The sequence below is a fragment of the Pan paniscus genome, chromosome X (genome assembly GCF_029289425.2).
Source record: "Pan paniscus chromosome X, NHGRI_mPanPan1-v2.0_pri, whole genome shotgun sequence".
Classification (NCBI taxonomy): Eukaryota; Metazoa; Chordata; class Mammalia; order Primates; family Hominidae; genus Pan; species Pan paniscus.
This window is the reverse complement of record NC_073272.2, coordinates 48,512,169-48,537,716: the sequence shown is the minus strand read 5'-3', so window position 1 is coordinate 48,537,716 and position 25,548 is coordinate 48,512,169. Positions and strand designations below refer to the sequence as shown.

Here is a 25,548-nt window from a genome sequence, read left to right as displayed (position 1 = left end):
CCTTCCTCCCCCAACCTCTCCTCCCACCCACCGCCGGCCGCGCTCGCCCTACCGGAGCGGCTCCCAGCCGTCTGCCCGCCGAGCGTTCTTCTGGCGGGCTGGGCGCCGTCGCCACCCGCCGCCTCGACGCCCCGCCCACTCGCCGCTCCCGCACCCGCGGCGCCGCGTTCCAGGTGGGCTCCCCTCCCGTCCAGCTGGGTGCGCCACTGCCCGAGACGCCCCAGCCCCGCCGAGCGCTAGAGAGGACGAGGTGCAGATGCCTCGGCTGTGTTGAAATACAAACTAAGCTTTTCATGGCCCCTTCCAACTCTGAAGTTCCAAAGTGGGACTCTCATACATCAGCTCGGTGGCCGCTATTGATTTATGTCGCTTGTGCTTGAATTACCTGTAATAATAAAGCCAAGGTGGCTATTAACATAATTCATTTATTCAGTTGCCAGCACAGGTGGTTTGTGATGTTGTGTGGCTTTTTCGATGTGTCCACTGGTTAGGCTATCGCCCACAGTTATTTGATCGAATGCCAATCCAGGTGTTGCTCTGGAGGTATTTTGCTGATGTAATTAAAGCTCCTAATCAGTTGACTTAAAGTTAGGGAGATAATCCTGGATAATCTAGGTGGGCCTGACGGAATCAGTTGGAAAGCCTTTCAATCAGGGCTGAGGGTGCTGAGTACGTCAGAGAAAGAGAATTTCCCCTATGGATGACACCTTTGGCCTATGTCCATTGGTTCCAGCCTGCTCCTGATCTTCCCTTCCTGACTGTATGCCCTACAGATTTTGGATTTACTTGGCCACCACCATAATCGTCTAAGACAATAGCTTCGAAGAAATGAATGAACAGGGAGTGTATATACGTATATTCCCACCACGCATTCTTCTGGCAGGCTGGGCACCGTGGGTGTATGTGTGTGTGTGTATATATATATATGTATGTGTGTGTGTATGTATATATATATGTGTGTGTGTATATATATATGTGTGTGTGTGTGTGTGTGTATATATATATAATTTCCTACTGGTTCTGATCCTTTGGTTGAATCCTAATATAGATGTTTAAGCAACAAACCTTTTTGGCTTACCTCTCTGGGTTTGGAAATGTGCTATATGCAACTATGATGAACTCATTCTCTTTCTTTTTTCTTTTCCTTTTTTTTTGAGTCAGGGTCTCACTCTGTCGCCAGGCTGGAATGCAGTGGCTCGATCTCGGCTCACTGCAACCTCTGGGCTCCCTGTCACCCAGGCTAGAATGCAGTGGTGAGATCTCTTGGCTCACTGCAACCTCTTGGCTCCCTTCAACCTCCACCTCCGGGGCTGAAGTGATTCTCCCACCTCAGCCTCCCAAGTAGCTGGGACTACAGGCACACGCCACCATGGCCCGACTTATTTATTTATTTATTTATTTGGTAGAGACAGTTTCACCATGTTGCTCAGGCTGGTCTTGAACTCCTAAGCTCAAGCTATCTGCCTGCCTGGGCCTCCCAAAGTGCTAGGATTACAGGCATGAGCTACTGTCCTGGGCTATTTTCATTTACATTTCTAGGATGAACAATAATGTAGGCTCTTTTGTATTTTGTCTGTTTTCCATGTTAAAGATCTAGTTATATTCCATAATATGGAAATGTGTGAGTTCTAAAATATTCGTAGTCCTTCAGACTTATCTCACTTTATTATACTTATTTAAAAATAATTATAGATTCACCAGAAGTTGTAAAAAAAAATGTACAGAGTGGTCCCATGTATCCTTTGCCCAGTTTCCCCCAATGGTAATAGATAACTATAATACAATATAGATATTAACATTAATACAGTCCACAGACCTTATCCAGATTTCATCAATTTTCATGCACTGATTTCTGAGTCTGTGTATATAGTTCTGTGCAATTTTAACACATTTAAATTTGTGTAATCACCACAATCAACTTTTTCTCCACCACAAAGATTCCTCCTGCTACACTTTGTAGTCACAGTCACCGCTTTCTCCTCCTCTAATTTCTGGCAACCCCTAACACGTTCTCCATCTCTATAAATTTGTCATTTCAAGAGTATTACATAAATGGAATCATACCTTTTGAAATCAGCTTTTCTTCACTCAGCATGATTTTCTTGAGATGTACCCAAGTTTGTTGCATGTCTCAATGATTTGTTGCTTTTTATTACTGAGTAGTATTCTGTAGTATGGATGTCCTACAGTTTGTTTATTCATGCATTGAAGGTCATTTGAGTTGTTTCCAATGTTTGCCTATTAAGAATAGAACTGCTATGAGCATTAATGTAGAAGTTTTTGTGTAAACATAAGTTTTCATTTCTCTGTGACAGATGCTCAGGAGTGCAATTGCTGGGTCAGATGGTAAGTGTATATTTAGTGTTACAAGAAAATGCCAAACTTTTCCAGACTATACCACTTTATATTACCACCAGCAATGTATAAGAGATCTAGTTTCTCCACATCTTTGTCAGCATTTGGTATTGTCACTATCTTTTTCTTTTAGCCATTCTAATAGGTGTGTAGTGATACCTCATTGTTGTTTTAAATTGCATTTCCTTAATGGCTAATGCTGTTGAGCATCTTTTCATGTGCTTATTTGCCATCTGTATAACCTCTTTGGTGAAATGTCCGTTCAAGTCTTTTGCCCATTTTCTAATCAGATTGTTTCCTACTGTTAAATTTTGAGAATTCTGTATACTACATTCTAGATACAAGTCCTCTGTCAGATATGTGATCTGCAAATATTTTTCCCAGTTTCTAGCTGGTCTTTTCATCCTCTTAAGAGATTTTGCAGACCAAATTTTAAATTTTGATGATGTCCAATTTATCAAATTTTGCATTTATGTATCATGTTTTTGTGTCATGGCTAAGACATCTTCATCTAGCTCCAGGTCCTGAAGATTTTCTCTTATCTTTCCTTCTATAAGTGTTATAGTTTTATATTTTACATTTAAGTGCATGATTCATTTACTTTTTATATAGGATCTAAACCTAAGGTTGAGGTTCATATTTTTGTCTATGGTTGTCTGATGGCTCAAATAAAATGACTACTTTTCCTCCACTGAATTGCTTCTGCACGTTTGAAAAAATCGATTGGGCATATTTGTGTGGGGCTATTTGTGTGGAGCTGTTTCTGGGTTCGCTATTCTGTTCTATCGATCTATGTGCCTATACCTCTGTGAATACCAGTCTTGATTACTATAGCTATATAATAAGCCTTAACATTGGGTAGAGCACTTCCTCCCACTTTATTGTTCTTTCTCAGAATTGTTTTAGCCATTCAAGGTCATTTGCCTTTCCATATAAATTTTGGAATGAGTGTATTCTGTATCTACGAAAACCTTGCTGGGATTTTGAAAGAAATTGTGTTAAGCCTATAGATCAGTTTCAGGTGAATTGACATCTTTACTATTGTATATTGAATCTTCCAATCCATGAACACGATATGTCTATCTCTCCATTTATTTAGATCTTCCTTGACTTCTTTCATCAGCATTTTTGAATTTCCAGCATACAGAACCTATGCATATTTTGTTAAATATATACCTAAGTATTTCATTTTCTTTGTCATGATTGTAAGTGGTATTGTGTTTATAATTTGTCTTCACATTCATTGGTCATTGTTAATATATAGAAATGCAATTAATTTTTATGTGTTGATCTTGTTTCCTCTGACCTTACTAAACTCACTTACTAGTTCTAGGAATTTTTCAGCAGATTCTTTGGGATTTTCTATGTAGACAATCATATTATCTGTGAATAGGGACAGTTTTATTTCTTCCTTTCCAATCTGTGTGCATTTTATTTCCTTTTCTTGCCGTCTTGTTCTAGCTAGAACATTCAGTACAATGTTGAATAAGAGTGGAGAGAGTGGACATACTTGCCTTGTTCCTTATCTTAAGGGGAAACATTGTCTTTCGCCATTAAATATGATAGTTGCAGGTTTTTTGTAGATGCTCTTTATTGAGTTGAGAAAGTACCTCTCTATTCACAGTTTGCTGAGAGTTTTTATTATGAGTGAATGCTGAATTTTGTCAAATGGCTTTTCTGCATCAAGTTATATGATCGTGTGATTTTTCTTCTTTAGCCTGTGGATATGGTAGATTACGTTGATAGAATATTGATTTTTGAACCAACCTTGCATAGCTGGAATAAACCCCATTTGGCCATAAAATAATTATTTTTATACCTTGCTGGATTCTATATTGCTAATGTTTTGTTGCAGATTTTTGTGTTAAAGCCCATAAGAGATAAAAGTCTGTAGTTTGGGGGAGATTTTTGCTACAGTCCTTGTCTGGCTTTGGTATTAGGGTAATACTGGCCTCATAAAATGAGTTGAGGAAGTTGTGCAGAAAAGAGTTAACATAACAGGCCCTTGGCAGGCATCTGTGAACTTGGATTTCAGGAGAGCTCTCATTGTTCCCAGAACTGATAAGAATGGCTAACTATATCTAAGCTGTTTGTACAAATGTTATTTATGCTGGGACTAGAACTCAAGTCTCCTGATTCTCAAGCTGTGCAGAAAAGAGTTAACGTGAAAGGCCTCAGTGCTATCCTTTGAAAGCCCTGCATGCAAGGTCGGTCCTTGGATGGCATTTGGAACTTAGATTTGAAGAGGGCTCTCACCATTCCCAGGGCTGATGAGACTGTTCACTGGGCCTAAACTGTTCGTACAAACAATATGGTTTATGCTGAACACTTGTTTTCCTTCTAGGAGTCTGGAGTTTTGGTAAGCGCTAGGCAGAGGGTGCCTATATGACCAACCCCCAGTAAATGTCCTGGGAGCTGAGTTTTTAATGAACTTCCCTGATAGACAACATTTCACACATGTTGTCACAACTTGTTGCTGGAGGAATTAGTACATCCTGCGTGACTCCACTGGGAGAGGACTCTTGGAAGCTTGTACCTTGTTTCTTCTATACTTCCATGTGCCTTTTGCCTTTGAAGATTTTGTTCTGTGTGCTCTCACCATGAATGTGACTGTCTGCTGCATTCTGAGTCCTCATAGTGAATCATCAAGCCTGGGAATGGTTTGGGGGACCCCTAGCACAGAAGTGTTCCCTCCTCTTTGGTATTATAGAATCTATTGTGTAAAATCGGTGTTAGTTCTTTAAATGTTGGGTAAAATATTCCAGTGAAACCATGTGGACCTGGAGCCTTCTTTTTTCAATAACTTTTACATTATAAATCCTATTTTAAAATAGTTATTAGACTATTCAGATGATAAATTTCATATTGGTCGAGTTTTGGTAGTTTGTAGTTTCAAGGAATTGGTCCATTTCATCTAAGTCGTTGAATTTATATATGTAGGGTTCTTGATAGAATTTCTCTATTTTCCTTTCAATGCCTGCAGGATCTGTAGTAAGATCCCCTGTCTCATTTGTGATTATAGTGACTTGTGCCTTCTCTCTTTTTATCTTAGTCAATCTTGCTATAGGTTTATCAACTGTACTGATCTTTTCAGAGGAACAGCATTTTGCTTAATTGATTTTATCTATTGTTTTCCTATTTTCAATTTCATTGATTTCTGCTGTTGTCTCTTTCCTTCTGCTTGCTTTGAAGTTTTAATTTTGCTCTTCTTTTTATAGTCTCTTGAGGTGGGAGCTTACCTGATTGATTTAAGACCTTACCTCTTCTTTTTTTAAAATTTTTTAAAAATATATTACAAATTTTTCTTTTAGTGGCAAGTGACCGGCAGCCTCTTTTCTAATGTAAGGATTTAGTGCCATAAACTCTCTTGTCAGCACTGCTTTAGCTCCATTCCACAAATTTTAATATGTTGTATTTTCATTTTCATTCAGTTCATTGTATTTTTAAAAAATTTCCCTTGAGACTCCCTTTTTGACCTATGTATTAATGAGAAGTGTGTTGTCTAGTTTTCAAATATTTGGAGATTTTCCTGCTGACTTTGTTATTGATTTCTGGTTTGACTCCCTTATAGTCAGAGAACATGACACAGTGGTTCATGCCTGTAATCCCAGCACTTTGGGAGGCTGAGGCAGGAGGATTGCTTGAAGCCAGGAGTTCAAGAGAACATACTCTGCATGGTTTCAATTCTTTTACATTTGTTGAAATTTTGTATGATGCAAAATATGGGTTATGTTGGTGAATGTTTCATGGGTATTTGAAAAGAATGTGAGTTATGCTATTGGGTAGAATGTCCTATAAATTAGGTCCTGTTGCTTTATGGTATTGTTGAGTTCTATAATCCTGCTGATTTTCTGTCTAGTATTTCTATTGCTGAGAGGAGGGTATTGAAGTCTCCAACTATAATCATGGATTTACCTGTTTTTCTTTCAGTTCTATCAGATTTTACTTCATGTATTTTGAAGCCCTATTTATTGGTGCATACATGTTTAGGATTTCTTTGTCTTCTTGGTGGATTGACTCATTTATCATTGTGTAATATCTCTCTTTGTCCTTGGTAATTTTATTTGCTCCAAAGTCTACTTTTCTGATATTAACATATAGCCATATCTGTTTTTATAAATGAATGTCTGTGTAGTATATCTTTTTCTTTTCACTTTCTACCTATGTTATCATATTTGAAGTAGTTTCATATAGACAGCACATAGAGGGTTATTTTTTAAAAATCCATTTTGTGATTCTCTGCCTTTTAATTCATGTATTTAGACCATTTAATTAGAAGATAATTATTGGTATCTTAGGGCTTACGTCTAATGTTTTATTATTTGCTTTTTGTCTGTTCCCTCTATTTCTCATTCCTCTGTTTGCTGTTTCTGGCCTTACTGTGGGTTACTTGAATATGTTTTAGAACTCCATTTTACTTTATTATAATGTTTTTGAGTATATAAGTATGTATAGTTTTCTTACTGTTTTTTAGGTGTTAAAATATACACATATAACTTATAGTGTATTGTTATCAACATTTTACCACTTTTAGTAAGGGGTAGAAACTTTATTTTCCTTTAGGTTCCTTTATCCCTTACCCTCCCACTTTTTTTTTTTTTTAGACATAGTCTTGCTCTGTCACCCAGGCTGGAGTGCATGGCGCAACCTGAGCTTACTGCAACCTCTGCCTCCTGGGTTCAAACGATTCTCGTGCCTCAGCCTCCCGAGTAGCTGGGACTGCAGACATGCACCACCACGCCTGGCTAATTTTTGTATTTTTAATAGAGCTGAGGTTTCTCCATGTTGGTCAGGCTTCTCTCGAACTCCTGGCCTCAAGTGATCTGCCCGCCTCGGCCTCCCAAAGGGCTGGGATTACAGGCGTGAGCCACTGCACCCGGCCTGTCCTCCCACTTTAAAAATATAATTTCTATTTCTTGTACATACATTGAACCCACATCAGATGGTGTTACAATTTTTGCTTCAACAATTCAACATAATTGAAAGAAATTCATTAGGAAAAGGATAGTCTATTTATATTTATCCTTATTTTTTATACATTTCATTGTTTTCCTTCCTTTCTGAAATTTCAGGCCTCCTCCTGCTATCATTTCCTTTTCGTTTGGAGAACTTCCTTTAGCTATTCATTAATAGTAAGTCTGCTAGTGAAATTTTTATAAATTTTCTGTCATCTGAGAATGTCTTTATTTCCCCTTTATTCCTGAAGGATATTTTCACTGAACATGGAATTCCAAGTTGACAGTTCTTTTCTTTCATCACTTGAAAAATGTACCACTTCCTTCCGGCCTTTATGGTTTCAAATGAGAAATCCACTATGATTTAAATCAGTGTTCCTCTATAGGTAATGTGTGTTTTTCTCTCTAGCTGCTTTCAAGATTTTTTTTCTCTATCTTTAGTTTTCAAAAGTTAGTTATGATGTGTCTTGGTGTGGATATTTTTGGGTTTTCTTGGCCTACTTTTGTGGACTGTGTAGTTCCAATGACAGTTTAGTTTTTAGAACCCTTGTGGCACTATTCTGGTCTGCTTTGTGTGCTACTCCCAAGCCACGTTGAAAACCTGAGTGGTATGCCACACAGTAGTTCAGTTGTCAGACCTGCAGACCTGGTGATTTACTTAGTTTCACGCTTGGGTCAGACAGGTGTCTTTCCAGGACTTCCTATGCAGATGTAAAGAATGCCTTTCTGCAGCTCCTTCCTCTCTGAGATCCCTTCTGCACTCTAATTGGAAGGGTGAGGGGCACCAGCTGCCACTGGCAGATAAGGGTGAAAGTCCAGACTCCTCACTCAGTCTCCACTGACATGGCAACAGTGGGGAGGGGAGCACCTGTCTGCATCCTCTGCTGATGCCTGCTGGGAGCCGGGCAGCAGATGTCCAGATTCCCCACTAGTTCTCTGCTGACACCACTGGCGGGAAAGGAAAGTACCTTCCCAGCTGCCTGCCACTTGATGGGGCTCAGGAGACTCCCCACTTGGTCCCCGTCATGGTGCCTGTGATGGAAAGTGCCTCCCTGGGCCGTCTGGTGCCACTGGGTGAGGGGTTGGGAGATGCTAGGCCGGTAGGGGTTGAAAGTACTAATCCTGCCTACCTGCTGCTGCTGGGTCGGGGACAAGCGTCTGGACTCCGTGCTGGGTATACGCTGATGCTGCCAGCAGGGCTGAGCATGCCTCCTCCGGCTGCCTGGTGTGACTGGGGCTCCCCCTAGCTCTTGGCTGTTGCCCAGCGTGGTAGGAAAGTGCTTCCCTGGTACCGCTGGGACTCCCACTCAATCCTGTCTGGTGTTCCCATGGAGGAAGAAGGCGGCTTTTTGCCCAGCCACCTGAGGCTACTGAATGGGGGACAGAGCTCTTCCAGTCCCTACTCAGTCTCACTCTGCTGACACCACAGGGTTCAGCTTGGGTAGGGCTGGTGCTGTCCACAGGGTTTTACTTATGCTGGGCTGGGTTTTTCTCATGCTGGGCTGGGTTTTTCTCCTTTCCCAGTCCTTTGGCCACAAAGAACAGGTTTTTGTTTTGTTTTGTTTGTCTGCTCTGATTGGAGATTCTAGGTTGCAGGCTTCTCCAGCACCCAGTCTGGAACATACAGAAGATAAAAAGAAAAGCCAGGAGCCCATCACAGTGTCGTTCCTCAAGTCCTGAAGTCTCTAGCCAGTCCACTTTCTTCTTTCCACCTACCAGTCCCCTTATGATGGACTTTTGTATTACTTTTAGGAATTTTAATTGTACTTAGCATGGAAAAGCAAAGAGAAATGGGTCTATGTCATCTTGTTTGAAACTTGGTTACCTTACATTTTAAAATAAATTAATGAGGGCGGGCACGGTGGCTCACGCCTGTAATCCCAGCAATTTGGGAGGCCAAGGCAGGCGGATCACTTGAGGTCAGGAGTTCGAGACCAGCCTAGCCAACATGGCAAAACCTCGTCTCTACTAAAAATACAAAAATTAGCCAGGCATGGTGGCAAGCGCGGGTAATCCCAGCTACTTGGGAGGCTGAGGCAGGAGAATTGCTTGAACCTGGGAGGTGGAGGTTGCAGTGAGCAGAGATCATGCCACTGTACTCCAGCCTGGGCGACAGAGTGAAACTCTGTCTCGAAAAAAAGAGAGAAAAATTAATGAAATAATTAACAGATAAAGTTTTCAGTTTCAGTTGGAAAACACAAAGAATTTACACCTCCCGGGCTCAAGTGATTCTCGTGCCTCAGCCTCCTGAGTAGGGATTACAGGTGTGCGTCATCACACCTGGCTAATTTTTGTATTTTTAGTAGAGATGGAGTTTCACCATGTTGGCCAGGCTGCTCTCAAACTTCTGAGCTGAAGTGATCCACCTGCCTCAGCCTCCCAAATTGCTGAGATTATGGGCATGAGCCACCGCACCTGGCCTCTTTTTTTTTCCCTTTTTTTTTCTTTTTTTCATTCATAAAATGAAACTGATAATGCTTGGACTTTGGTGGAAAGATACTTTCAGAAAGTATAGGGGATTATTTATCTGTCTTTGTTGAGCCACTGGTTGATGAAACTGGATGCAAGAGCTTTAAACTGCTGAAACACTCTGGTAGTGTAACTCGCCTAAAATGGGCTCAAGGAACCAAAAAAGAAAAGGCAAAAGAACTATAAAGAAGTAAAAGATCAATCTTGGCAAGACCTCCCTTCCTTTTTCTCCTTTCTCTCCAATCTCTTTCTTGCCCATCACGCCAAATTTCATATGATAAAAATCAATAACTGGCCCAATTTTCCTTAGACAAGTAAAATACCTACTTTCCATGAGTTACTTTGTCTGTGCACAGTAATACCTATGTAAATCCATACACAAATGCTCTGGAAGGATACAGACCAAACTGATAATTGTAGTTCCCAATGGGAGTGGGGATTGAAGAAGATTTTAGATTTATCTCCAATTTTTTTCATGTAAAAAAAAACCCTGTATTATTTGTGTAATTAACAATTAATAGCTGGGCACAGTGGCTCATGCCTGTAATCCCAGCACTTTGGGAGGCCGAGGTGGGCGGATCACAAGGTCAGGAGATCGAGACCATCCTGGTGGTTTCACCAACATGGTGAAACCCCATCTCTACTAAAAATACAAAAATTAGCCGGGCGTGGTGGCGCGTGCCTGTAGTCCTAGCTACTTGGGAGGCTGAGGCAGGAGAGTCACTTGAACCAGGGAGGCGGAGGCTGCAGTGAGCAGAGATCATGCCACTGCACTCCAGCCTGGCAACAGAGCGAGACTCCATCTCAAAAAAAAAAAAATTAATAATGAAACAAAAACAATGTGTGCATTTGCCAAGACATGTGAGTCTGATATTGAACAGAATTTAAGATATGCTTTTTTCTCAATCAAAAATTATTTCACACTCTTGAAAACTAGTGACACCTAATATTTGCTCAGAATTTCACCACCATGACTCCGAAGAACATTTTCAGATAAAATTAGGAAAATTGCTGATTTTTCAAATAAAAAGCAATTGTAAACTCCAGCAACTTTATCTGTACTTATTGTTGAAGTGATAACATGTAAAAATGGTCTCCCTATGCACATAAGTAAATACAAAGCCACCTACAGTGAATCTTTATAGTCAATTTGATAAATTAATGAGCACTGGAAACCTCACTTGATTCTTCGCTACACAGTGATATCCAAAATACTGCTGCTAGATAGAATCTGCAAAAAAATTGGAGAGGACTTTTAACTCATAGGACTTCACTTATGAAGTCTGTATTCATAGAAGGAGGCAAAAAAATCAATATTTGTGGAACATCTACTGTGTTTCAAGTGTCTAACTTATGTTTTCTCATCTAATCCTTCCCAAGCCCTCAAGACAATAATCATTATTTCCCATTTTACAGGTAAGCAAACTAAGGCTCAGAGAGAAAATAACTTGTCCAACATTATTACTGGACAGTAGGCACACTTCAAAATAAAATGCTTTCTGCTCTTGTGTAGGTTCAAGTATTTCAAAGCACCTACCATTTCTAACTCAAGGGAGAGTGGATTCATTAAACATTTGTGACATGAGAAAATGATTTCTACAAATGAAATACACATCTGTTCTTTGAAATCCTTCTCAGGTGTTAACTTCAATTGAATTGAATAACTAATTTTTTAAATCAATGAACGGAAAACAGTTTAGTGGAATTAGGTAATAGCATACACCCAATGAGTGAGTTATAATCAGTATAGCTTCCTTTTACCAGATGGCTAATGACCTTCATAGACCAAATACGTGTTACAACTGATGCCATGGATCCGTAATATTGACACTCTCTCCATAGAAGCCTGTCTTAGCTTGTGATTTATTTTCACAAAGAACAAAATGTTCACTGATGGAAGTTAAAAACAAAATGAAACACCAAACATCACTGTAGTGGTCAGTTTTCTTTTGTGTTTTGTTTTGTTTTGTTTTGTTTTGAGACGGAGTCTTACTCTGTTGCCTAGGCTGGAGTATGGTGGTGTGATCTCGGCTCACTGCAACCTCCACTTGCTGGATTCAAGTGATTCTCCTGCCTCAGCCTCTCAAGTAGCTGGGATTACAGGCACTCACCACCACGTCTGGCTAATTTTTGTATTATTAGTAGAGACGAGGTTTCACCAGCCTTGAGGCCAGGCTGGTCTCGAACTCCTGGTCTCAAGTGACCCGCCCGCTTCAGCCTCCCAAAGTGCTGGGGTTATAGGCATGAGCCACTGTGCACCTGGCCTGTAATGGTCAGTTTTATGTGTTAACATAGCTAGGCTATAGTCCCTAGTTTATAACTGGCTAACATAAGCCAGTTATTCCATTAAAATCTAATCTAGGTGGTGCTGAGAGGTGTTTTGTAGATGTGAATCAAGTCTATAATCAGTTGACTTTATGTAAACAAGATTATCCTAGATAATCTGGTGGACCTGGATCAATCAGTTGAAGGCCTTATTAGCAGAATGGAGGCTTTCCTGAAGAAGAAATTCTGCCCATAGACAGCAGCATTGGCTTGTGCTCGAGAACTCCTGCCTGTCCTTTCTGATGGCCTGCTCTAAGGATTTCAGATTTCAGGCTTGCCTAGCTAGCCACCACAATCACATAAGCCAGTTCATCTATATCTATACCTATATCTATATCTATATCTATATCTATATCTATATCTATATCTACATGTGTCTCCTAATGGTTCTGTTTCTCTGTTAGAATCCTGACTGATACAATCACTATCTTTATTTTATATATAAATCCATAACTTATATGCACTTAAGAAAAAAAACTAATTTTCCCTGGATTTCATATTCTTTCTTTGGATTGGATTTTTCTCCATCAGAAATTTCAAAAGGGATTAAGAAAGTGTCTGACTCCAGAGAATGCTCAGCTTCAGAGACTATCCATAATTTTCTTTCTTTCTTTTCTTTCTTTTTTTTAGATGAAGTCTTGATCTGTCGCCCAGACTAGAGTGCGGTGGTGCGATCTCAGCTCACTGCAACCTCTGCCTCCTGGATTCAAGCAATTCTCCTGCCTTAGCCTCCCAGGTGCACGCCACCATGCCTGGTTAATTTTTGTAGAGACAGGGTTTTGCCATGTTGGCCAGGCTGGTCTTGAACTCCTGACCTCAAGTGATCTGCCCACCTTGGCCTCCCAAAGTACTGGGATTACAAGCATGAGCCACCATGCCCGACCCATAATTTTCCATATTAGAAGTAAACTGCCCCATGTGTGGCTTAGGAGAGAGTTGTTCCTCTTGGGAACCATCATCTAAGTGAATTCTCAGAAGCCTCTGTATTTAGCTTCCTGAAGATAGACGCACCAGGGCCATAGGAGACAAAAGCCCATGAAAACTGCTCCAGGCCTTCCTCTATGCTCTATCCAAGTCCATTCATAAATCCTATGTGTCTGTTGAGGTGCAAGAACCAGTTTTCAAAAAATTTGTGTACATTTAAGGGGTAAAAGTGCAGTTTTGTTACATGGATATAATGCATAGTTGTAACGTCCAGGCTTTTAGCATAACCATCACCTGAATAATATACATTGTACCCATTAAGTAATTTCTTATTCCTCACCACCCTCCCATCCTTCTGAGTTGCCAATGTCTATTATTCTATAGTAGAACCAGTTTGTTTGTTTGTTTTTTAATCATAACATCAATAATTTTCCTTAATTCCTTCAGAAATTTCTTGGGAATACTTTACTTGTCTGGGAGACATTACCCAAATGATTTCATTCCACTGTTTCATTTTTGTTTTTGAGACAGGGTCGCCTAGGCTGGAGTGCAGTGGTGTGATCATAGCTTACTGTAACCTTGAACTCCTGGGCTCAAGTGATCTTCCTGCCTCAGCCTCCCAAGTAGCTAGGACTATAGGTACATGCCATTATGCCCAGCTAATTATTATTATTTTTTTTTTGTAGAGACAGGATCTTGCCATCTTGTCCAAGCTGGTCTCAAACTCCTGGTCTCAGCTAATCCTCTCACCTCGACCTCCCAAATCATCCCACTTTTTATCCCCCTGAAGAAATTTTGGGGTTACTTTTAGAAATGTTCTTAAATCTTTTCTCTCCCCTTTTTTAACTGCTATTTTTTATTCATCTATTTATTTAAAACTGATCTTCCAGAAATGATTTAATGTGGCCTATGATGATACAATTAAATACAGCACAAAGATAAAAACTAAAATTGGTAGGAAAAAAGAGAAAGTAAAGAAGGAAAATAAAAAAGAGTAGGAGAGAAAAGGAGAAAGTGAAAAAGAAAAAAGGAAACAGATTAAAAATGAATAGTAGTCTATAAAATGTATGTGGCTCAAAAATTGGAAAAAAATAAGAAAAAATATATACTTCAAAATGTCCATGAGATAAAACCAAACCAACTAAGAGAATAACAACTGTTTTTGGTGTGAAGACAGGAATTCCCCCAGAGATTTACTACAATATTCCCATTCTGTTGCTTTTTAAAAAGAGTAAACAAAGCATTGCTTCTAACCCCAGGTACCATGGTGAGGTTTAAAAAAAAGACATTTTTAGGTAGCAACTGATTCCAGTTACATATTTTATTCTTACTTCTCCTAACTTTGGAAAGAATTTATCTGAAACTGCACACAAATTATGAAATCTTCATATTCCTTACTTAGTGCTTGACTCAAGAACCTATTTTGTCCAGTGGAGATAGTCAGGTATGGGGTATCAGAGACCAAGGAGTACTTAGAGAGAATCCTCCTAAAGTGACCTTGTGCGGGCATCAAAGCTCAAACAGGATAAGGGGGTATCCACACGTGGTGGTGGTGGTGGAGGGGGATGCTCCCCGGCTTAGGGCATTGGAGTTTGAGCCAGGTGAAGAGTTCCTCCCACCTATCTATAGTGTTTCTTTTGTTTTTGTTTTTGTTTTGTTTTGTTTTGTTTTGTTTAGGAGCAGAGGTTTAATAGGCAGAAGAGAAGAGAAAGAGAAACAGCTCTCTCTCTATATATAGAGAGGGGTCTCCGAACAGAAAGGACCAGCAGGCAGCCCATGTGCCAGATTTTATAGTCAGGTTTGAGGAGGGGTGTCTGATTTACATGGGGCTCACAGATTGGTTTGATCAGGTATGACGTTTACATGGACTATGACATTCCCTGGTCTTGCCAAACAAGATTACTTCCCTGAACTGTAAAGCTTCCCACACATTGCATACAGAGAGGATAAGAGATATGGCGGTCGCAGACAGGAAAGGAGGAAATTACAAAAGGAAAGTTGGAGATCCTGTTGCCGACACCCCATCGAGGCAATTGGAGGCTGGGGCCAGTCCAGACGCCTTTGGATAACACTGGGAGCTAGCCCTGGTCAGAAATCCTCAGCTGCCTCAGGACTTCTTCCAGCCCCACCTGATGGCTAAGTCTTCCGTGAAAGGAAGCTGGTTCAAACATGGCCAATATGCCCAGCAACCCATGGGTGCCGGGAGATTCTCCATGTTCTCCCTAGTAAGCCTGTCCCCCAAGTCTTGTAAGGCTGGCAGCCACAATAATCGTTTTTAAATGGCTGAAGGGGGCCCAGTATTTGGTTTGATTTGGTTCTAAAATGGAAGTCAAGAGTCTCGAAATGAAAGGACAGAGTTGGAGTCCCCTCGTCTATTCATCGTTTCGGTGAATGTTGCACCTTGGTATCTCAGATGAGGTCCCCATTATGAAGTGACTACGTTGTCTGGGGTATATACCCTGGGGTTCATTGTCACGCGACAGGAAAATTTAGGACACGGACACACACAAGGAGTTTAGGAGTGGAGGTTTAATAGGCAGAAGACAAGAGAAAGAGAAACAGCTCTCTGTCTATAGAAAGAGAGGTCTCCGAGCAGAAAGGACCCTATGGTGTATTTTAAACTAAACAGATAATGCATGCTTCGTGTGGCAAATACTGATAGTTGCTTACCCAATAGCCACTCTTTTCACCTTTACTTTCAGAACTTCAATTTTTCAGCAAAACAATGTGCCTAGTAAAAATAATTCCTCAGACTCCCTTGAAGCCAGAATGGACATGTGATCCAGCTCTGGCAAATGAGATCTAAGCAGAAGTCTACTGCATGAGGCTTCTGGGAAAGTTATTGTTTTCCTGATGAAAGGGGACAGACTTAGCTGGCCTTTTGCCACTCTCTTTATTCTTTCTGCCTAGAATGCAGTCGCAATACTTAAGAGGTATGAGAGCTATCTTACCAGCAAATAGAAAAAAACTACATGATTAGGATGGCCAGGAAGGAAGACAGAAAGAGCCCAGGACCTTTCTATCCCACTAACCCACTTTCTAACCCACTGTGGGTTGCCTCCCTCAAGCCTTTGTGTTACATGAGAACCAGGTATGAGAGCTATCTTACCAGCAAATAGAAAAAACTACATGATTAGGATGGCCAGGAAGGAAGACAGAGCCCAGGACCTTTCTATCCCACTAACCCACTTTCTAACCCACTGTGGGTTGCCTCCCTCAAGCCTTTGTGTTACATGAGAACCAGCATGTTATTCCTTTTTTGGTAACCTGCTAACGGTTCTCTTCACCCTCCTACCCCCATCCTACAGTGTTCAGCTCATTTCAATAAGTTACTGATTTAGTGGTATTAATGTACTAGAACCTCCTCGAACATATTCATATTTGCATTCATCCAACCAGCTTCTGCCTCAGGCAGTATTTGGCTGCCTAAGGCCAAGATGGGGCAGATATAGAAGTCTTGGTGTTGTCCACAGAGGGTTTTGTGTCATTTTGGAAAAAATAAGACATAAGAGAAGTAATACTTCAATGTTTTATATGATTAAGGGGAAGGAGAACTAACACTAGGGCTGGTACTTTTACTTATAGAATGCTCAAAATAACTGCAAAGCATGCATCACCCTCTTTTTGCAGAGGAGGAAACTAAAGACATTACATAGCTGATGAAGATCTAGGCAGGTAGTATGTAGCAGAATATGTCAAACTCAGGTCTGATGGTTCTCAAATCCACACTTGTTCTTTGCAACTCTGACACAACTAGCCAAAATGATCATGGGTCAGTGGCTTCCTGGAGGAGATAGAACTTGGACTAGTCCTGAAGGATGGGCAAAATTTGAAGCTTCGAGGTAGGGAGTAGAAAAAGGGATTGCAGGTATGGAAAGGAACATAAGCAAAGACCAGCTTTCATTGATCATGCCCCATTCAATAGTCAGGAGATGAAATCGCTAAAGCAGAGGACTCAGTTCTTTAAACACATAATATCTATTGACTTATCTCCTGTGATATCCTGTGATAGTCACTGTGAGATATGCCAAGGTTAATTTTTTGAAAGTACCTGGCATGTAGTTGCTGCCTGTTTTTTGTTTGTTTGTTTTAGTTTTGTTTTGTTTTTTGAGACAGAGCCTCACTCTGTCACCCAGGCTGGAGTGCAGTAGCATGATGTAGAGACAGGGTCTTGCCATGTTGCCCAGGCTGGTCTCAAACTCCTGGGCTCAAGCGATCCTCCCACCTTGGCCTCCCAGAGTGCTGGGATTACAAGTACAGGTGTAAGCCACTGTACCTGGCCATTTTTTTTGTCCTTTAAGAAAGTGCTGGCTGGGCGCAGTGGCTCATGCCTGTAATCCCAGCACTTTGGGAGTTCGAGGTGGGTGGATTATATGAGGTCTGGAGTTCAAGACCAGCCTGGCCAACATGGTGAAACCCCATCTCTACTAAAAATACAAAAAAATTAGCCAGGCGTGGTGGCAGGCACCTGTAATCCCAGCTACTCGGGAGGCTGAGGCAAGAGAATCACTTGAATCCGGGAGGCAGAGGTTGCAGTGAGCCGAGATCACGCCATTGCACTCCAGCCTGGGCAACAAGAGCGAAACTCCATCTCAAAAAAAAAAAAAAAGAAAGAAAGAAAGTGCTCTCCTTTCTCAAAGTGAAGGTACTCATCATTTGGATTACTCAGAAAGCTGACAATCTAGCTAGGGAGATTTTTAAATTATTTAAGAGTTCCAAAATAGAAAGTGTCACAAGATGATATAAGACTGGTGATAACAGCCCCAGGGGCTATGCTCTTAACTACTATGCTCTTTTACCCTGCAGTGTATAGGATGTACAGGATGAAAAGATCCCAAGTGAGGACCCCAATCAGGAGGCTGATGTAAGTAACCATGGGGTCATTAGGTTGATGATGAGGGACATGAAAAGGAGAGGATGGAGAAGAAAAACATTTCAACAACAAGGCTAGTTAACAGCTGCTTAGCAGAGTGGAAAAAAGAACAAGCTAAAATGACCCCAAAATGTCAATGGTATAACTAAGATAACTGCATGTCATCGATGGAAATGGAAATGCCAGGACAGGGAGACCATCTGGGAAAGAGAAATATAATGAGTTGAATTTAGTACATGGTGAGACGAGGAGAACGATTATTTAACTATTCAAGTGAGCATATTTGGTAGAGAGTTGGCAGATTGAGGAATGGCAGTCAGATGAATGGCTGTGCTCTGTAGTGACAGTTGAATCTGTGGTGAGAAGGGTTCATGTACTTGAAGGAAAGAATATATAGGGCTGCAGCCACCCATTGAAACCTCTTTGTCCTCCTTGCCCTTGTTGTCGACATCACGTTCCAGTTCCTGCTTGCACTTGCTTTTGGCAATGTGGTTGGAATGTATGTGGCTCAGAACTATGACATACCAAATCTAGCTAAAACATGTGAAGAAATTAAAAAGGAATTGGGTGCCAAGAAGACACCCCCTAGTTCATGAGGTTGACTCCAGCACTGCCTTCTGGATACACCGATTCCACTGCTCTTCAGGCCCTCCTTTACCATCTGAACCAAAAACTTTTGCTTTGTCTTCAGCCTCAGTGATTTTTCTTCTTTGCTAGACCCTGCATTGCCTTAGAACAAAAATGGAGCTAAAAACTATCCTTACTTTCCAACATCTTTGCCTCTTCCCATCCTCCTTTCAGCTGCTTGGGAGGTTCTAAGACTGGAAATATGGTGCTAAATTAGTAAACTAGTAGACTCTCCCGTACTCTTCAGGATTTCTACTATAGGTTGAACATCCCTGGTCCAAAAATCTGAAATCTAAAATGTTCCAAGATCTGAAACTTGAGTGGTCATGCTCAAAGGAAATGCTCATTGGAGCATTTTGGATTTCAGATTTTTGGATTAGGGATGCCCAACTGGGAAGTATAATACAAATATTCCAGTCTGAAAAAATAAAAAAATCCAAAACACTTCTGGTCCCAAGCATTTCAGATAAAGGATACGCAACCCGTATTTTTTATCAAAAGAAAAATTGATGAGTATTATATAATTGGTCAGATACAAATAATGCTGATTTTCCAGTTTAGCAATTGTAATGGTTAAACATTTGATACTGTTAGGTTGCTTCAAAGTAATTAAAATTAATATTTAGAAACAACAAAAAAAAAAGAACATAAGGATAAAAGCAGAGGACTCAAGACTGAGTCTTGTACTGTGATGACAGCTGAGGTGGAGGAGGGTAGAGGAAAAAAGAAATGAGGAGCTAGCCAAAAAGACTAAGTCTCAGAGAAGTAGAAAACACTGAGTCTGGCACAGTTCCTGGCCCAAGAAGCAGTGCTCAGTGAATTCATAGATGGGGGACAACTGCATTCAATATCCCAGGAACCAAAATTGGAAGAAATTTTGAAGAAAAATGGGGTGATTTTCACTGATGTAAAAAATGCTACAGGGGCCGGGAGCAGTAGCTCACACCTGTAATCCCAGCACTTTGGGAGGCTGAGGCAGGTGGATCACCTGAGGTCAGGAGTTCGAGACCAGCCTGGCCAACATGGTGAAACCCCATCTCTACTAAAAATACAAAAATTAGCTGGGTGTAGTGGCGGGCACCTGTAGTCCCAGCTACTTAGGAGGCTGAGGCAGGAGAATCGCTTGAACCCAGGAGGCAGAGGTTGCAGTGAGCCGAGACCTCGCCACTGCACTCCAGCCTGGGCGACAGAGCAAGACTCCATCTCAAAGAAAAAAAAAAAGCTATAGGGAACAAAGTGTGATTTTTAAAACACACCTATAGATCCTGACAGAAGCACCCTTCTGGAGTATAAGTGGTATTAACACTGGTAACTTTTTGTTGTTGTTGTTGTTGAGACAAGGTCTTGTTCTATCACCCAGGCTGGAGTGCAGTGGCATGATCATGGCTCACTACAGCCTTGACCTCCTGGGCTCACGCAATCCTCCCACTTCAGCATCCCAAGTAACTGGAACTACAGACACACACCACCACGCCCAGCTTAATTTTTAAATTTTTTGTAGAGATAGGCTCTTGTCATGTTGCCTAGGCTGGTCTTGAACTCCTGGGCTCAAGCAAACTTCTTGCGTCAGCCTCCCAGTAGCTGGGATTATAGGCACATTATAGGTGTAGTGACACCTGGCTAATTTTTTCATAGTTTTTGTGGAGACAAGGCCCTACTATGTTGCACAGGCTGATCTAGAACTTCTGGGCTCAAGTGATCTTCCTGCCTCGGCCCCCCAAAGTGCTGGGTTTATAGGCGTGAGCCACCACATCTGGCCTGATAGCATTCTTAGGAGGTAAAAAGGAATAATGCACATGAACAACAATAAAAGTTGTGTCAACTGACTTGGTGACTCTTAATTAATCTCAATCTCTTAATTGAGTTGGAGTTCTTCATCAGCTACTTTAGTTGCTGAGGAAACATCTTTTATTCTGGGCTCCAGGTCCAGTCTATGATATCCAGCCAAAAGCCATCTCTTTCCAGCCATCTCTGAGCACTAATTTTTTTGCTTTCCCTGCATTCCACCCCAAGTAAAAAAAGACCACCCAACTAATTTTTGGAAAAGTATTCCTGTGATTTTTTCTACTTATTCTTTTCTCCTTCACTCTCTACCACATTCTTTGTTTTTTACCCCCAACTTTTATTTTAAAACAGATAGTATATTTACGAAGTTCAAAAATGAAAACTGTAAAAGGTATACATTTTAAAAGTCTCATTTCCTTGGCTGGGCACATTGGCTCACACCTGTAATCTCAGCACTTTGGGAGGCCGAGGCAGGAGGATTGCTTGAGCCCATGGGCAACATAGTGAGACCCTCTCTGTACAACAAAAAGAGTCTAATTCTCACTTTTGACCCCACTCCCCTTGTTTCCCCTTGTCTTCTATAAGTAACTTGTATTAGTTTCTTATTTGCCCTTTCAGTGGTTCTTTTTTGGGTTTTTTTGTTTGGTTGTTTTGTTGTTGTTGTTGTTGTTGTTGTTTTTGAGACAGTCTCATTCTGTCACCTAGGCTGGAGTGCAGTGGCATAATCTCAGCTCACTGCAACCTCCGCCTCCCGGGTTCAAGCAATTCTCCTGCCTCAGCTTCTTGACTAGCTGGGATTACAGGTGCCTGCCACCACACCTGGCTAATTTTTGTATTTTTAGTAGAGATGGGATTTCACCATGTTGCCCAGGCTGGCCTTGAACTCCTCACCTCAGGAGTTTGCCTTGGCCTCCAAAAGTGCTGGGATTACAGGCATGAGCCACTGTGCCCAGCCCTTTCAGTGGTTCTTGATGTAAAATTAAGCATACACACACACACACACACACACACTTATCTCCCCTTTCTTAACACATAAGGTAGCATAGTGAGTACACTGTTCCAGATCTTGGTTTTGTCATCTAACAGTAAGATTTCTCCTGATCAGTACTTAGATAGATCTTTGGGTTTTTGTTTTTGAGATAGAGTCTTGCTCTGCCACCCAGGCTGGAGGGCAGTGGCACAATCTCAGCTCACTGCAACCTCCACCTCCCAGGTTCAAGCGATTCTCCTGCCTTAGCCTCCCGAGTAGCTGGGATTACAGGTGTGCACCACCATGCTTGGCTAATTTTTCTATTTTTAGTAGAGATGGGGTTTCACCACGTTGGCCAGGTCTCGAACTCCTGGTGTCAAGTGGTCCGCCTGCCTCAGCCTCCCAAAGTGCTGGGATTACAGGCGTGAGCCACCACGCCTGGCCTGTTTTTGTTTTTGACTTCGTGTTTATTTGAATGTTGTTTCTTTGCCCATCTTCAGTCTTTTCTCCCATCTTTAATGCTTTGCACAATACCATGTTTAGGCTTTATAACTGCCTGGAGGGTTATATGTAATTTTGATATGCCCCTCCCACTGGAATAGTGGTTAAGAGCACAGATACTGGTTTAGATCCCAGTTCAGACACTTACTTGCTGTGGTAATGCTGGTCTTAAGGGTAAAGGAAGCTCAGATTTTCTCTTCTCTTTTTCTCCTCCAACCCCCCCACCCAGAAGGAATGTTAATCTGGATTGGGAAGATTCCATGGCACTAGGCTGTACCACAGTCATAGAAAGAGGAACTTTAAGAAGACTAAAGAGGTAAGTGGTTGTCTCCATCTTCTGCCTGGAAGTGCCCTGTTGCTCATTCTCCCTTTCTCTCCCTTTGCAGCAGCCAGGCCTAGAGGTACAGGCTCCCAAGCATCAATACAACCATCTTTCTTTCAATTTTCTCCTCCTCTAGCACTCATAGGCAGGCCCTCGTCCCATCAGTGGAGGAAGAGCAGATCCTAGAATGTGTGCTTTGCGGGCCGCAGGCCAATCTAGCACAGGAAAACTGCTATGGGCCAGCGCGAGTCCTTACAGTTCTACACTGGTGGTTAGGGCCAAAGCCCCAGCTAATAATGAAGAATCTTTGCTTTGTTTTCTACTCTGGGCATAGATTTCCCTGAGATCGCCTGGAAACAGGTAGTTGGGGCAAGATTCAGGTTCTATTCGGGTCCTACTCCATTTTGGCCAAATACATCCTTAACCATATTGATCTCATCCTTTAATAGGTCCCCTCTTCCCAATTTTCAAACATGTGACCCTGAACAATGAGGTACTTGACCTAAGTGTCAATTTCTTCATCTGGCAAAATGGGACCAGTAATGCAGTCTTCATACACTTGATGTGAAGGTTAAATGACTTAATATATGCAAAATAGTGAGCACAGTGCCTGGCTATTATAGCAGGTGCTCGGTAAATGGTTGCTATTATTTTTATTGCTAAGCAGTATAGTGTAGTGGCTAAGAGCATGGCTTTCGGAGTTAAATGGCTCTCTCTGGCCTTGGATCCAGACTCTGAGCTTAGCACCTGTTTGACCAAGGGAAATTAGCTCTCTAAGCTTCAATTTCCTCAATAATAATAATAATAATAATAATGATAAAGGAATAGTAATAGTACCTCTCTTAGGGTTGCTGAGAAGATTAAATGAGATTCTATATGTAAAGTACTTAACACAGAAACACAGAGCCTGATATATAAGTAGCTGCTATATCTTAACAGCATTTAAAAACTCAAACCCAACTATACTTAAATGATTTATGTCCCTTCAGATACAGTGAGAGGAACCTCTTTACATATACTTGAGCTGGGGAAGAAAGTAACATTTACCCATAAAAATGCACTCATAGTCTATATTTGTATACTTAAATTTTTGTTATGACATAGACTTCATCTCTACAAAAAAAATAATAAATTAGCAAGGCACGGTGGCATGCATCTATAGTCCCAGCTACTTAAGGGGCTGAGGTGGGAGGATCCCTTGAGCCTGGGAGGTCACAGCTGCAGTGAGCCATGATTGCACCACTGCACTCCAGCCTGGGTGACAGAGCAAGACCCTGTCTCAAAATTTTTTTTTGTTAAGGGAGTAGATTTTGTGTCACCTATTTTTCACAATTTTTTTTAAAAAAGCACTCATACAAACAAGTTTTAAGACCAGGCATAGTGGCTCACGCCTATAATCCCAGCACTTTGGGAGGCTGAGGCAGGAGGATTACTTGAGCCTAGGAGTTCAAGAACAGCCTAGGCAACATAGCAAGACCCCATCTCTACGAACAATTTAAAAATTAATTGGGCATTCTGACATGTGCCTGTAGTCCCAGCTACTTGGGGGACTCAGGTAGGAGGCTCACTTGAGCCCAGGAGTTCGAGGTTACAGTGAGCTGTGATCACACCATTGCACTCCAGCCTGGGTGACAGAGCAAGATCCTGTTTCTAAAAAACAAAGAAAAAAAATTAAGCAAGTTTATAAGGGTGAAGGGAGGACACTGTGAGATTCTGAGCATTTACTGTGTCCTATGGTTTACATCTTTCCTTATACTTGTGCTAATATAAAAATATAAAATACAGATAACATATATAACATATATAAAATAATATAAAAATAATCAGAACATTATTTTTGGAGTGTTATTTTGTAGTGGGGTTAGATTCAGTATGAACAGCACCATATAGGTATCAAATGCTGCCCTACCTATTGCTCTAACCTTTGATTATTTGCTTTACACAATAGTAACACAAAAGGATTTGTAGTATTATACACCTGATCAAAGTTGTATAAAGAATGTCTGCATTTGTTTTTATTTCAAGCTGCTGAGCCCTGGCTCAAGTCAGAAACGTCTGACTCTTCAAATCTAAACACCACATTTATGCACTTGTTTTCTGTTTTTTTTTGTGTTATGCTACCTTTAAAACAGTAATTAGAAGGGGATAATCATCTGCCACCTGAATCCTGGTCTACTGCTACCATTGAATAAATGCAAAAAAAAAACCCTTTCTTTTCAAAAAAATTTGGTAGAGATGGTATCTCGTTATGTCACCCAGGCTGGTCTCAAATTCCTGGCCTCAAGCTATCTTCCCGCTTCGGCCTCCCAAAGTGCTGGGATTACAGGCATGAGCCCTGTGTCTGGCCACACACAAAATAAATAAGTAAATAAATAAATAAAAATTTTAAAAAAGCTTCCTAAATAAGAAATTACAATTAAGACTCATATGAAGACATCAATGTATTTATACTAAAGAAACAGAAAAAAAATTCAAAGTAAATAAAGGTAGAGTGTGCATTTAGAATTTTACTTTTCTTCCAAATTTTAGATTTACAACTAAGCCTTTATTCCAGGAAAGAAAGAAAAGCCACTGTTAACTATCATATTCTCCCCCAAATATTAGAGCAACACTGAACACTTTCCTGGACAGTCCTGTACATGTTTTATTGGTGATGCCCAAGCTTATCCCTGAACACTGGGAAAAGTGGGAAGATGTCAAGAGATAAAAGACAGAGGATGACAGATCTGAGAGGGACCGAGTGACTAACTTTCCTCTGCAAGCTCAAAGCAAGAAGTTGACTGCTTTTTCATTTGAACTCTGCCCCAGCATCAACAAATCACCACTCTGTGTTTATGCAACTTGTTTCCTAATTGAATAAAATAAGCCTGAATATGAAAACATATCAGAAGAAAATTTAAGTCAGAAAAAAATTAAGTTAGAAACTGCTGTGCTCTTATCTGTTTCCAATGAATACCAATGATGTTCTTAAAGCTTCCTAGGAGCCTCAATGGGCAGAAACCATAGTTACTATTTCAGTACAAAACAGAAAAAATAGAGATTGTAGAAGGATTGTTACTCGAAAGCCAATCAAGGAGAGTACCTGAAAGGAGGAATTACAGAAGAGACTAAAGTCTGATAGAGTAGAATGAAACACTGGATTGTGAATATTCAATTAAAAAATATTAAACATAGATCACATTACTGGACTCTAAGCTACTCTCTAGGAATAGAACAATTTCTAAGCCTTGATTCTAGAGCCAATAGTCTAGGCCAAGGCTTCTTAAACTTTAATGTGCATATGAATCCCCTGAAAATCTTGGCTCATGCCTGTAATCCCAGAACTTTGGGAGGCTGAGGTGGGCAGATCACTGGAGGGCAAGAGTTCGAGACCAGCCTGACAAACATAGCGAAACTCCATCTCTACTAAAAATACAAAAAAAAAAAAAAAATTAGCTGGGCA

General features: G+C 40.9%; 1 protein-coding gene and 1 long non-coding RNA gene across 3 annotated transcripts in view; one reads left to right on the top strand and one right to left on the bottom strand.

Annotated features, from left to right (window-relative positions):
• JADE3 (jade family PHD finger 3) overlaps window positions 1-143 on the bottom strand; it is a 149,223-nt gene extending 149,080 nt beyond the window's left edge. The window contains exon 1 of the mRNA XM_034950655.3: window positions 53-143. The gene's annotated coding sequence lies outside the window, so the exon portion shown is untranslated. The remainder of the gene's footprint in view (window positions 1-52) is intronic.
• Window positions 37-24,986, top strand: LOC129395441 (uncharacterized). 2 transcript variants are annotated; one of them, XR_010111220.1, is made up of 5 exons: window positions 37-173; window positions 12,735-12,840; window positions 17,835-17,892; window positions 22,014-22,100; window positions 24,711-24,986. It is a non-coding gene; the product is annotated as an uncharacterized LOC129395441 (long non-coding RNA). The 2 variants fall into 2 exon arrangements; XR_008622903.2 differs by lacking the exons at window positions 37-173; window positions 12,735-12,840 and having other exon boundaries at window positions 16,793-17,892.
• The last annotated feature ends 562 nt before the right edge of the window (window positions 24,987-25,548 follow it).